At 36.7% G+C, this 15,290-nt stretch overlaps 1 non-coding gene across 1 annotated transcript; it reads right to left on the bottom strand.

The window, feature by feature from the left end:
* Positions 1 to 395: 395 nt before the first annotated feature.
* LOC125347447 lies at positions 396 to 530 on the bottom strand. The gene has a single exon (XR_007210223.1). It is a non-coding gene; the product is annotated as a small nucleolar RNA SNORA48 (small nucleolar RNA).
* Between the last annotated feature and the right edge of the window lie 14,760 nt (positions 531 to 15,290).

Here is a 15,290-nt window from a genome sequence, read left to right as displayed (position 1 = left end):
AAAATTCTTCATGAAAGAAAAAGACATTGGCCTTATAGTATATTATGTATACATTCTGCAAAGCTTTTTCAGGGAAGATTGAAAATATACATCTATAGAAATAAAGCTGGAATATAACTTGTACAGTGTCCAAAGTCCAGGAAAATGAGTAAATTTTTGAATTAAAACTCTTAAGCTTGTATTGATTCAGCTATTTCACCTTAAAATTATAAAAACAAGTAAATCAGAATGGTTTTAGATGGTATCTGTTCTGATAATGACAAGCAAGTAAATGACTAAACATAGGTGAACGACTCTATAAATTTGAATGTGGAATTTGTAAAGAAAAGGATCAGTGGCTGTCATGCTTCTCTCTTTGAAACAGGAGCTTTATGTTTTGTTTTGTTTTGTTTTTCACATGTGCCCAAGGCATGAACCAAACATAGGCATAGATCAAAAGCCATGTGTTTTTTTATATGGAATTTTTTTGCCCCTGGCTGATTTAATATGAGAACCATGAAGTTGATGACACTTTGCCCAGACCAAGAACATGAAACAGGAGTTTTAAATACCAGACAAAAACATTAGGAGTCTAGTATCTCACACCTATATGCCAAATAGATAAAATAATGTTATAGATAGATAGACAGAGATATATAGATATAGATATACATACATATATATTACATTTATGTACTAATATATGTACTACATTTAAAACTGTGTATACATCTACTTCTTCATATATAAATGTAAATAACTATAGTTACATATAAACAATGTCTATTATATTCATATATACACGTGCACATCATTAGGGTAGATCTAAGAGACTTAATTTTTTCTTTTTTACTGCCCTTTCCAGGTTTACTATGAATAAATAAATAAATACTAATTTATTATGTCAGATTTATAATAAGTCAGTAAGCTCATGACACTTACCTTTTTTCATGGTTTGAAAGAGACATAACACATGGAACATTCTCCAAAACATTTTAGGGAGCAAAGCAAATCTGTGCAAATTCAAAAATATTGAAATTATTCCCTGCGTTTTCTCAGAACACAATGGAATAAAATTAGAGCTCAGCACTAAACGCCACCGTAGAAAATCCTGTAATGCATACAGACTGACAATTCATTGTTGAACCACCAGTGGGTCATTGAAAAAAATCAGAATGGAAATTCAAACATTTATGTTATTTAACCAAAATGAGCACACAAAATACCAGCTCATTTGGGACACATCACTGTGTATTTATGTTTATTATTTATTCTATTTGTTTGTATGTGTTGCAGAACTAGGACTTGAACTTAGGGCATCTCACTCTTACTTGGCCTTTTCCACTCAAGACTGGTTTTCTACCACTTGAGTCACATCTTCACTTCTGGCTTTTTTGTCTGGAAAGTCGAGTTGCTGTGCTGGAAGTTCAGAACAAGAAGCTTATAGAGGAACTTGAAACCTTGAAAGACATTTGCTCTCCCAAAACAGAATAGTACAAATATTTAACTATGAACTGACTACAGCATGTACAGTTGCTTTTGAAAGCAATACAATATATAGTTGGCAAGAATAATGGCTTTTTCTTTGTATTATTCATTTTCCTTTCTCATCTCTAACATTCCTAAAGAGCTCCATGATATGTACTTAACTCTTACCCCAACTAAAAAGAGACAAACTTAAAAAAAAAGAATGTATGTAAAAATTCTTGAAATATTTGTAAGACTTGTGACATATTTGCAGTTCTCAACCTCTGTGTCATGAATAGCATCCTACGCAATAAAGTTTCATACAGATCTAAAAAAAAAGTCTCATAGACCTTTCTGCCCCTGAGGCTTTGAACTGTGACCTTTAACTCTCTGCCTTCTGAGAAGCTAGGATTGTAGGCATGAGCCACCAGATATCATTTATTCTATAAAGAAACGATACACCATTGATAATAGAATTAGATTCTTCCCTCTTGGTTGATGTTCATCAATGTCTGTTTCATAATAACTTTTAAAAATTTCATATTTTCACTTGTTTATCCTGAACTTACTACATATATTATAACAGAAACCAAATTTATAGAAATTTACAGTTATTTCTTTCTTGAACAGTTCTCACCTGCAGAGATTAAAAAGATATGTTACAATACAACTTAAGTCTAGTGATAAACAGCTGTGTATGAAATCCATACAGAGGGAGGCTAATCTATTCTCAGGATCATTTTCAAACTTTGAGATGTCTTTGGAAAAGGAAAGTAATCCTTTAATTATCCTATAATTATCTGGCATTCTATGAGAGATAGAATATTCTATGAGAGATATCTCATATATCACAGAATCAGAATGCCAGATAATTATATATTTTTTAATCAGCCTACTAGAGGATTAAGATCCATTGTGGTTTTGTTTTCTAAAAAAACCTAAGTAACATGTAAGCCTGTTTCTAGCCTATAGAGACTCGAATGAGGTGGGCTAGAGCGAAACGAAGGGAAAACCTGAATAAACCCTCAATTTTCTTTGATTTTAGCTTCTTGTTTTCTCATCAAGTTTAGAGGTCACCTAGCTAAGCAATGGACTCCTGTTAGCTTTGCTGTACATAACACTTCTGAGTCAAGATACCATTGTGAAGATTAAGTTGTTTTCAGAAACTTAAAAGTAGTGTTGTCTAGCTTGAACTGATTAAAACCACCAACTTCCTCGGTTGGTGAAGGCCCCAAAGTTCACCTACAGATCATTCTAATATCACTGTTTTTTGAACACATATCCTATGATTAATGACTACATTCGATTGTGCATATGAAGACCATTGAGTACATTTTCCCATTTTTAGTCATCTTTCCCCATCATGTAGCCTGTCCAGCTTTCTTTAATCTAGGAATAGTTATACACCCTGTGTTGGGGAAGATGGATTTGAGGCTTGTTCCCTATCTTCCCCATGCCTTCTCCATAAAGTGTGCTTTATTCCAAACACTAGTGCTCTGTGATTTGCCACATTAAGACACAAATCAGGGGTCTGCTTACAAGATGAGGGTAAAGCAAGTCAGAAGAAGTCAGGGGCAAGTTTGTCAATCTGAAAATGAGGTCCTTAGATTAGTAACCCAAGTATCACCTAGAAACTTATTAGAAATGCAAACTCTATAAGTTCCCTACTTCAGACCAATTAAATCAGAAATTCCTAACTGGAGACCATCCACCTGTGTTTTTTATCTAGCCCTTCAGCACACTCAAGTTCAAGACGCATGGTGTTAAAGTCAGAGTTGGAATCAGTCATTGACATGCAGCCAGCTAGTAGCTTTAATTTAATTAGCTATCTTCTATTCATGCATCAGTAAAAAGGAGGAAATGGCAGAGAGAAAGGAAAGCCTTTTGCCTTTTCTCCTGTTTAAAACAAATATGTAATTAATAGTTAACACAATTAATAGTTAACAGAACATACATAAGTGAAAAATGGTTTTTCAATTTGAAGTGAAACAGCCCTACAAGGATAGAAAGGATGTTTGCCTAATTTACACTTGGGCTTAAAGGAACAATAGGAGCTGTACTGGAACCAGTCTCTACAATGTTAGGGCAGATGATCTTTGATCTGTTATGCTGAAAAAAGAGAGAATTCTCCTACTCCAAACAAATGCCTGCCAACTATAGAACATGTGACTAAAATTTTACATGGCTAAAATTATGCATTTGGCACAACTCCTTAAATCAATCTGAAAATCTGCATTTAAATAGGCAAATTCTTCTGCATCCTGGCCCCTACACCAGGAGAAGAACATCTTAAATGATCAACAGTCTAATTCAACCATGAATAAATTAATGACAACCTTTAGTTCTGCAATGAGAGATGGAGGAAACAGAATTCAGGAAGACTTGAGTGTTTTGGAGAGGAGACGACTGGAGATCAGGGATGTGGGAATTAGTCACAGGAAATAAATTTCAATTGCTTCACCCCATAAGACCTCAAATTCTTCAATCTATTGCTTTCCCAACTTTAGAAAAACCTAGTCTACCTCCTCCGTGCCTCAAATTCCCAGCTGTCCAAAGTCTCACAGGCTTTGGATTTTCAAAATACTTGACAGGGTTTAAGTGCTAAATATGTAAAGAGGAAAATAAATAAAATTCACATCACTGTGTAAGAGATAAACATTCTAGCTAACTTCACTCAGATTCCTATTATTGTACCAATCTAAAGCCTATCTACTCTCCTGAGAAAGTTAGGGAAACCATCTATTTAGCACTACTAGTGACTGTTCTCTGTACTCTAGTGAACAACATGTTTGGTTATATAAAAGCCAGATTAATGGATGCTTAAAACCTTGATTTACTTTTCTGGAGACTGGACTTTGATGAGGAGCCAAGTGCTATTTTCAATAACATAAATTACCCATATTTCTTACTTATAGTTTGTTTTCTTAACTTCAAGCATTCTATTGAGGGGAAAGAATTGCTTATATTTTATTATAGAACTGAGTTAAGTGGTTAATTGATAACCTAGACAAGAGCCTTGAATAACTTCTCCACTGCCTAGTTAAGACTAAGTTGTCTCAGGATATTCTTTCTATTCCAGGCAGTAGAGTCCTGAGGAGATAAACAACCAGCTAGGCTCACATAAATCACTCTTGGAGAGATAAGCTACCTGACCTTTTGGGGAACTGTTTCTACTTGTGTAACACTGAAACCCCAGGAACTCCAAACTCTTAGGGGAAGTTATTGTACATAGATGTTCTTTAAGTCTTTAATCTTGCCACTTCTTAAGAAAAGAAAAAAAAAATACAAAGATGGTAACCGGCTTTCTTGAACCTTCATAGAAAAGCACAGAGAAATCAGAGAAATCCCCTGTTACCTCACATCCTTCCGCTGTCTGATCTTCTGCCTCTTTGTCTTCACAATATAGTATTTCCCTCCCTCCCTCGCTCCCTCCCTCCCTCCCTCCCTCGCTCCCTCCCTCCCTCCCTCCCTCGCTCCCTCCCTTGCTCCCTCCCTCCCTCCCTCCCTTCCTCCCTCCCTCCCTCCCTCCCTCCCTCCCTCCCTCCCTTCCTTCCTTCCTTCCTTCCTTCCTTCCTTCCTTCCTTCCTTCCTCCCTTCCTCCCTCCCTCCCTCCCTCCCTCCCTCCCTCCCTCCCTCCCTCCCTCCCTCCCTCCCTCCCTCCCTCCCTCCCTTCCTTCCTTCCTTCCTTCCTTCCTTCCTTCCTTCCTTCCTTCCTTCCTTCCTTCCTTCCTTCCTTCCTTCCCCCTTCCTCCCTTCCCTCCTTTCCCCCTTCCCCCTTCCTTCTTTCCTTCCTTCCTTCCTTCCTTCCTTCCTTCCTTCCGTCTTTCCTTCTTTGTTTTTTGGGGGGGATGGGGGTGATGGCAACATACACATAAGTCCTCTTTCTCAGAAAACAGCCCTTCTTCCAGCAAATGGAAACAAGAGATTTCTTTCTTTGTTGTTTTGTTTCTTTTTCTGTTTGTCTTGTTTGATCCTTTATTTATGTTTCTTTTTTTTTTCTTCTGTCCATCTTCCCTATTATTTAGACCCTGTTGTCACTGTACTTGATTCTGGTACCCTGGGTAATATATACATATATAATATATTATATAATATATAATTATGACATATTATATATAATTATTATATATTATATATAATTATGTATATATTATATATAATGTATATGTCCAAATTAGGGAGGGGAAGGGGAATATTAAAATGGTGAGACAAACCCATGCAACAGCAATGCTTACAAGATAGTATGTTGTAAACTAACTGTATAACTCTGGGCAGGGAGAGATTGGGGAGGAGGGAAGGCGGGAGAAAAATGAGGGAAGGGGTAACAAGTTGGACAAGAAATGTACTCGTTACCTAACATTTGTAACTGTAACCCCTCTGTATATCACCTTGACAATAAAAATTTTAAAAATGCAGCAGTAGTATTAGGTAGATATTGTGTTGAAAATAAACTATACAGATTGTGGGGACCAGAGGGAAAAATGAGAAGAGAGTGAGGGAAGGGATGATACTACCAAAAAGAAATGAGGGAGGGGGTAATAATGTTCGACAAGAAATATATTCAGTACCTGATGTATATAAGTGTAACTCCTCTGTACTTGACCAAAAAATTAAATTAAAAAAGATATATACTCATTATTAGATTATGAAACCTATATAATCACTCTGTATATGATATAAAAATAAAAGTTAAAAAAAGAAAAGAGCACTCCCATCCACCATTTCTCAGGCCAAAGCCCTGCCTAGAAATCATCTAGATTCTTTTCTTTCCCTCCCTATGTCAAAGCTTTCACCCAATTAATCAGATAAGTCAAGTCTACCTCCAATACTTTCAGGAAACCCAATGAGTCTGTGTTACTTCCATCTTATTCATTCACATATTTCATGTGGATTATGGTGAGAGCCTCTACATCTCATGCCCTCAGTATTCCACATATTACCTTAGAGTCTAAATCATCTTTTAGAATACAAATCATGTTTTATGGCTATTGTTCAAGTTCTCCACAGTTTAAAGTAAGAAACTTTGAAGTAAGATGTGTAACTTCTTACACACACACACACACACACACACACAAACACACACAACTATCTTTAAGTAGTTACCATTGAAAAAACAGTGTATGAATACAATGCATCTTGATTAATGTCACCCTTTCAACATTTTCATCTTTCCCAGCCCATCCCTTCCTTCACTTTTTCTTACATTCTGTAGGATATGCATTGAAATTTGACTGCATTCATCCTTCTTCTTCATTCATCTATCTTCTTCCCCTTGACACTACCCTACCTTTTTCAAGTACCCATTTCTTGATGTTTATTTTGTTGAACCATGATTATACCTTTCTAAGGAATTACACTGTTTGAGTTTTTCCCTAAATCTACCATAGGCCAATTAATTAACACATTATGTACACTTGCATCCTAGCCAGGGTATTTACTTACATACCTATAAACCAATTTTAGCCAGAAGATTTTAAGACTCTGTTTTTTAAAAATAACAAATTACAACAAGAAAAATAATATGGAAAAAAAAGTTATATGGAGGAGTAAGTCAGAAATCTATTACAGGATCAGTTAACTCTAGATAGATTTAACTGTAGTTAAGATCAATGTATTGTACATCTAAAATTTCCAGCAGAGCAGAATTTAAATGAACTCTACAAAAGTTGATATGTGAGGCACTGTGTATGCTAATTAGTTTTCTTTTATCACTCTACATTGTACATCTAGGTCAATATATCATGTAAATAAAATAAAAATGAATGTCTCTGTGCTAGACTGTCATTTATATTAAGGTTGGAGCCTTGTCATATCGCTTAATTTCTAGTACCTAGAGAAAGGTTAAGAACTGAATGGTGCTTGATAAATATTTATTCAATTATTTAATAAATGAAAAAAAATCAGTAAAACTTCATAACATTCTGGTACTCTGAATTACTACAAACACAGTATTTCCTGAAGATAGAAACCATATTATTCACCAATTAAATTTGTAAAATACATATATCCATATATATGCCAACTATAATAATTCTCTCATAGATGAGACTGAATTCCAAACAAGATCACCAAGATTCCTGTCCCCTGAATATTTATTTATTCATTAAAAATATTGTAAAAGTGATATACTGAAGGGTTACAGTTACATAAGTTAGGTAATGAGTACATTTCTTTTTTTTTTTGCATTTTTTTCTTTGTCAAATTGATGTACAAAGAGGTTACAGTTTCATATGTTAGACCTTGGGTACATTTCTTGTACTGTTTGTTACCTCCTTCCTCATCCCCCTCTCCCCCTCTCCCCTTTCCCTCTCCCCCCATGAGTTGTTCAGTTGGTTTACTCCAAACGGTTTGCAAGTATTGCTATTGGAGTCGTTTGTCTTTTTATCCTTTGTCTCTCGATTTTGATATTCCCTTTCACTTCCCTAGTTCTATTACCAGTATATACAGTATCCAGTGTATTCAGATGAGATACAGTGATAGTGCTAGTACAACCACAGGAAGGGATACAAGAGGATCATCAACAAAAGAAGCTATGGTTTCACATAGCGTGTTGAAAGTAATTACAACAGTGATATAACACTCGTTTCCATAAAGGGAGTTCATTTCACTTCACATCATCTTATGCGTTCATAGGGGCATAGATATTAGGCTCTTGTGATCTTATGTGGTGACTAGCCTAAACCTGTGCTAATTATTCCCTATGAGGGAAACCATAGAGTCCATGTTTCTTTGGGTCTGGCTCCTTTCACTTAGTATAATTTTTTCCAAGTTCTTCCATTTCCTTACGAATGGGGCAATGTCATTCTTTCTGATAGAGGCATAAAATTCCATTGTGTATATCTACCACATTTTCCTGATCCATTCATCTCCTGAGGGGCATCTGGGTTGGTTCCATATTTTAGCTATGACCAATTGTGCTGCGATAAACATTATTATGCTGGTGTCCTTAGGGTGTTCTTGCTTGTGGTCTTTTGGGTATATGCCCAAAAGTGGGGTTTCTGGGTCGTAGGGGAGCTCTATGTTTAGTCTTCTGAGGAATCACCATACTACTTTCCAGAGTGGCTGAACCAGTTTACATTCCCACCAACAATGAAGTAGGGTTCCCTTTTGGCCACATCACCTCCAACAATTGTTGTTAGTTTTCTTGATAATGGACATTCTTACTGGGATGAGGTGGAATCTCAATATTGTTTTCTATTATGGCCATTGACGTAGAGCACTTTTTCATATGTCTCTTGGCCATTCTCATTTCCTCATCAGAGAAGTCTCTTTTTAAGTCTTTAGCCCACTTGTTGAGGGGGCTGTTGGTTCTTTGCAGTTTTGTTTTGAAGGAATTTAATTGTTTTAGTTCTCCATATATTTTAGATTTGAGGCCTTTGTCTGTTGTATGGCTAGTAAAGATCTTTTCCCAATCTGTGTACTTTCTGTTTATCTTGTGAGCTATGTCCTTTGCTCTGCAGAAGCTCTGCAGTTTGATGCAGTCCCATTTATCCAACCTTTCTTTGATTTGTAGCATTTCTGGGCCTTTATTAAGGAAATTTTGTCCTGTGCCAAGGAGCCCAAGTGTTTCTCCTCCTCCTTCTTTTAGTGTTCTCAGGATATCTGTTTTAATTTCGAGGTCTTTGATCCATTCGGAATTGATTTTGGTGCAGGGTGATACATAAGGACCTAGTTTTAGTTTGTTGCAGGTTTTGAACCAGGTTTGCCAGCACAATTTTTTAAAGAAGCTATTGTTCTTTCATCCTACTATTTTATCTCCTTTATCAAAGATTAAGTTGGCATAGTTCTGCGTGCAGATTTTTGGGTCTTGAGTTCTGTTCCATTGGTCTTCAGGCCTGTTCCTGTGCCTATACCAAGCTGTTTTTATTACTATAGCTTTATAATACAGCTTGAAGTTTGGTATTATAATTCCTCTAGCACTGTTCTTTCTGCTTAGGATTGTGTTTGCTATCCGCGGTCTTTTATTGTCCCATATGAATTTCTGGATTGCTTCCTCTATTTCATAAAAAAATGGTGTTGGGAAATTAATGGGTATTGCATTGAATTTGTAGATAGCTTTTGGCAATATTGCCATTTTGACTATATTAATCCTCCCAATCCAGGAGAATGGGAGGTTTTTCCATTTCTTTACTTCTGCTTTAATTTCCTTTTTCAGATTCTTAAAGTTCTCATCATAGAGGTCTTTCATTTCTTTGGTTAAGGTTATTCCTAGATATTTTATGTTTTTTGAGGCTATTGCAAAAGGAGTTGCTTTCCTAATTTCGGCCTCAGTCTTCGGGTCATTGGCATATAGAAAGGCCATTGATTTTTGAGGGTGTATTTTATATCCTGCTAGTTTGCCAAAGTTTTGGATCAGCTCTAGTAGCCTGGGAGTAGAGTCTATGGGGTTCTTTAGGTATAGGATCATGTCATCTCTGAAGAAATAAAGTTTAGTTTCATCTTTTCCTATTTGGATCCCCTTTATGTTTTCTTCTTACCTAATTGCTCTGCTAGGAATTCTAGTACTATGTTTAAGAGGAAAGTAGAGAGCAGACATCCCTGTCTTGCTCCTGATTTTAAAGGGAATGGCTTTAGCTTTTCACCATTTAGAATTATGCTTGCTGTTGGTTTGTCATAGACAGAACATTTCTTTTTGAACAGTGTCATCCCCTCCTTCATTTTCTCCCAGTTTTCCCCCTCCTGAACTCCCTCTTCTGCCATGTTCATTTCTTACAATGTCTAGTGTATATAAGTGATGAATTGGTTTATCCTTTGTCCCATCATTCCTGTGCTTATTTAGTTTAGTACTATCTACATGCTGTTGTAAAGGGGGCTTTTAAAGTAATAGTCCTGAATCAACTGACTTTAAGATACAAAGAAATGTAGGTGGACCTAATCTTAAGAGATGAGCACCTTTTTCACACCAGTTCCTCTGGCTGGCAGAGGGCATGATGTCCGAGAGAACTGCTACTTCTCTAAAGAATTCAGAAGTTGATGGCTGGCTTTTAGGTTGGATATGGGCCACATGCAAATAAAAGAACATTCTCTGAGATTTGAGACTCCTGGTCAACAGCCAGTCAGGAAACAATGATCTCAGTGGCACAAGTCAGCAATTCTCTCAACAATGTGACTGCAGCCCCAAGACCAACATCCTGATTTCTCCCTGTGAGACTGAGTCATGTCCAGCCAGACATGGTGTACTTCTGACCCATAGACCTGTCAGCTAAAAAGTGAGACAGATAATGACACATCAACAGGTGAGAGACAATTATGCCAGTCTTTCGAGACCCCATTGTGTCATGTGTCTTTTGTAGCTAATATTTCTATGTAGCTTGGTACAAAGGTTCAAAGCTCTTGAATCATAAGGAGAAGTAATAGTATCACCTGATGTGAGTCGGGAGAGGTCTGTTGACAATTCTGAAGAACACTTGATAAGCTACAATGATCTGTCATAGGAAAATGACTCACTTGCTTTTAATAACAAACCTAAGTAGAAAATTCAGTAGACTTACCTAATTAAAATGAACAAAGCATTTTTGAGACTGGGGTTATGTGTCAGGAAGTTTCAGCAGAGATATCTGATGAAATTAAATAGGTACATTTAAAGCAGGCAATTTTCCAATAAAAACAAGTAAACATAAAGACAAAGGGGCAACTCCATGGTAGGTTATTCCATGGGATCACAGGAGAAGATTTTTACCTGCTGGAAGGCAAAAATTTAACTCTCTCCACTGTCAACAACTCAACATTGCTTAGTTGTTCTCATCTCATCTTTCCACGTCTCTCTCCACAGAATAAATATAATTGGAGCATGCAAATCTGATAATCCATCGGGGACACAGGGACAGTACATTAATGAGAATTCCCCTAGGAAAACAGGACAGAGCTTCCTCCGCTCACAATCTGGAAATAGCTCAGCATGATTTTCCAATTAAAAATTAATCAAGTGAATAAGACCTTGCAATACAAAACAGCAAAAGATAAATTAAACATCTCTCCAGGGGAAAAGCTTGCTAGACATAAAAATGTTAAAAACAGAAAACTATGGATATTTACAAATATCGTTTGCAAACTTAAGGGTGTTGATGCATTCTCTTTGGTGAGATCATAAATCCCTGAGGAGACACAGGACCTTGCAGGACCCGAGAAAACCTTCTCCTGACCAAGCACGCACTAGAACTACCACCCAGGGTTGGCGGGACTGTAATAAAAGATATCTCAGCACCAACTCCAGTGGTTCTGCCTCACAAGGTCTGGCTTTGATCATTGAGACAAGTTTCTCCAAGGGATTCTGAAAAGCATCTAACCTGAGCAGTGTGGGTAGCAAGTGCCTTCCTCACGGCTGTCTAGAAACTCAAGTTCTTACCATGTTACACATTATCTACTGCAGTTCTATTGCTTACTCGGGAGCTGAACTGGTATTCTTATTTTCAGACACTTAGCAGTTTTCTTTTTTAGCTGCCAATGAAATCATCCCATGCAAACACTGGTAAATAAGGCTTTTTTTCTTATTACTTTTTCATGTATTAACTCAATAGATGATGTAAGGCTATGACATTCCGGTCACTGGACAGAGTTGTGGGATTCAGTGACAAATAATAAATAGCCTTGTGCTATGGTGTCTACTACTTACTGTTATTAATAAAAATACACCAATCATTAGTAGCAAGATGCAGAACGTACAAGGAAAAGATAATATTCTGGAGAGAGAGAACAGGTCATGCACAATCTAGAATAAAGAAGTCAACTTCATAGGGGAGAGAGGAGGTACCAGTCAATGGGTTTATACTAATCTATGTACATCTGCATGGTGGTGATGGAGAGAATATGAAATGAGATCAGAAAAGAAAGCAATGGCCAGATCATGCCTCCTCAAAGAGAATCTCACTTTAGTGAAGTGTGAAACCTGGAGTCATTATCCACAGGACTCTGGTTCACATCAAGACAAAGATAAGAAGCTATATACTGCTATAATGTATGTTGTTTTTTTTTTTTTTTTGGCCAGTCCTAGGCCGTGAACTCAGGGCCTGAGCACTGTCCCTGGCTTCTTTTTTGCTCAAGGCTAGCACTCTGCCACTTGAGCCACAGCGCCACTTGTGGCCATTTTCTGTATATGTGGTGCTGAGGAATCGAACCCAGGGCCTCATGTATACGAGGCAAGCACTCTTGCCACTAGGCCATATTCCCAGCCCTATAATGTATGTTTTGAAGACATCAGTTCTTCTGGCAGCTTAACACTTCTTAATTCAGCAGTTTCTATATGAATTCAGAAAGTTATCGAGTTTATGCCCTTTTCTCACATAATACAGAAGAGCCCAGTGCCTGCCAGTTTTCAGGAGAGATCATCACAGTTATTAAAGACCCATAAAAACAGTAACTACTATAGAGGTTGGTGTGGTACCAACATCATCAGACTTCCAGTTCACCCAAGGTAACAGGCCTTCAGAGTTTTGTGGGAGGCAGTGTCAGATAGAACCTCATTCTGTCATTCTTCTAGTGAGAGCTGGCTCCAGATCTAGCAAGCTTTCTAGTTCAAGAAAAAGCTTTTCTGGACTAGATTGAATAATTGAGCTGTATTTTTTGAAATAAGTACTTGGGAGCTGGAAAAAGAAGTGGTGAAAGTTATACAACATACACAATAGAATGGTAAATGTGAAGGTGAAATATTTGGCTCATCAATAAGAAAGTAATTAGCTACATTCCAGGGTGAATATGATGCACCAATATCTGGACAATAAAAGTTAATTAGCCTCAAGCGAATTGAAGTAGGCAACAGGGATTGGGCTCAGTTTGTAAGCTGGATATACAGTGTGTACCATGAAATGACACTTCAGACAATGACAGGCTGTACACATGGAAGGGGTATGATAAGGCTTTATTGCCTAGTGATGTCATAGCCACAGTAGCTTATATAAGTAAACTGTCTGAGATTCACAAAGTAATATTGTCTCATGATGAATTTCTCAGAAGGTGTCCCTACTGTTAAAGGAAATATTGCTACTATATTTTACTTGCTTCTCTAGAATAACATCATTTACACCTTTCTGTTCCCTAGATACTGAATTGTATACATTGCATAGAGGACTATGTTGTTCTCTGACTTGCAGCTGTGTTCAACAATGGGAAGTATTAGTAGTAGGAAATTACAGAAAGGAAAACAAAAATTAAGCTAGAATGTCTGTTTCTTTTGTGGCTTTACTTATACCAAAGAACCATGGTAGGCTGATACTCCTGTAGCCTCTGACTTTTTTTTCTTTCCTTTCCTTGAAGCTTAAGATATATGAAGGTACTGGTTCCCTACTGTTGCTGTCTCTACAATGTTTCATTATTCCTTGCTGGTTTCTTTGACCTTGCCTTTCCATCCTATATCTTTCTAAATGCTCCCTTCATTAAACTCTCCTATATTGCTTGATTTATTTCCTCGGAGTCCTGACTGACACAGCCTGCTACAGAATACAGCTCCTTACATTAGCAATGGAAAGTTAGTCTGACTTTCAGCCAGTAGTTGAAATAATAACTTGTTATTCACAGTTACATAGAAATTACAGTTCACTAAGTGGTCTTAGTCTTTACATATGAATATTAAAATGCAGATGTCAACTGCTCCTCTGGAAAAATAATTGTGCATAATGAATGTAAATTTGGATTTACAGTACCAAATCTAAGTTTAAATCGTATTCTTAAGGATAAAAGAGCCCCAATTGTATACAGTTGTAAAGTTGAAAGACTGCGAGCTTCATTGTAAAATTGGCTCTATTTCCTTCATCTGGGCCCAGGAATCTTCAAATGAATTCAGATTAATTTTGAATCTTTCATTTCTATGGAAAAATTCTTACAAAAGGCGGGATTATGTCTCAGAAATTAATCATAAGAAGCTAGTTATTTAAGATATCTTTTGTAATGAGAAAGCAATCAATTAAGAGTAGAAATCTACCAAACTAGTTGCTTACTTTCATAGATAGATCAACTAACCACATAGATATGTCAACTGTTTTCTCTTTTCAACCTCTTCTTCTTTGTATAGACATAAACCAAATCCTTTTATTGCTTTGGTAAGCAAAACATGGGAAAATTTTAATTGCATGCTTTTAAATTTTAGAGAAAAGAGCCAAGAGAAAGTGTTTCTCTAATAAATTTCATAATTCATTTTATATTTAATTCCTCAGTTGTATTCACAAAAATAAAACTGAAAAAATATGCAAATGTAACTAAACAGCTAAGCTGAGAGTATAGAGTTAATGGAGGAGAGAAGTTAGAGAAATCTAGACCTTTGTTGAGAGAGACATGAGGGAAATGTCCCGGAAGCATTGGACAATGACTGCAAGACTCTTCTAAGGACTATATTTCACCACTTCTAGGACCTGTTCCTATGCTTTCTGGCTTTCTTTCTTTTCTTAATTTTCATACATCTTTTCCTTCATCATTGAAGCCCTTTCACTTCCTTTTGCCTTCACTTCTCTTTCTCTTCTACTTAGTCACAATATAAAAGTGAAATATAAATAATAAATATTAACTCTGTAAATTTGTATTAAATTGTATGACTATTTTTAAGGCAGAAGAAGATGAATTGTTTCACACTTATATCCCTTTTTTACTGTAGTTCAAGGGAAATTTTTTTTTCCTATGAAAGCAAAACAACATGTCAATCTCTTGGATTGGGTATTATCATGCACCCCTCTAATCTCAGCTGCTTGTGAGATGGAGAGAGGAAGAGTCACAGTTTGAGATTGACCACGGAAAAGTTTGCATAAGACCCTACTTGAAAGAACAAACAAACTAAAAGCAAAGGAATGGGCATGTGATGCAAAGGCTCAAATGGCAGAGCACTTGCTTAACAAATGTAAGACCCTGAGTTCTAACCCCAG

This window comes from Perognathus longimembris, chromosome 2 (assembly GCF_023159225.1).
Source record: "Perognathus longimembris pacificus isolate PPM17 chromosome 2, ASM2315922v1, whole genome shotgun sequence".
NCBI lineage: Eukaryota > Metazoa > Chordata > Mammalia > Rodentia > Heteromyidae > Perognathus > Perognathus longimembris.
The sequence above is the reverse complement of the archived record's forward strand: the minus strand, read 5'-3'. Positions and strand labels throughout refer to the sequence as shown.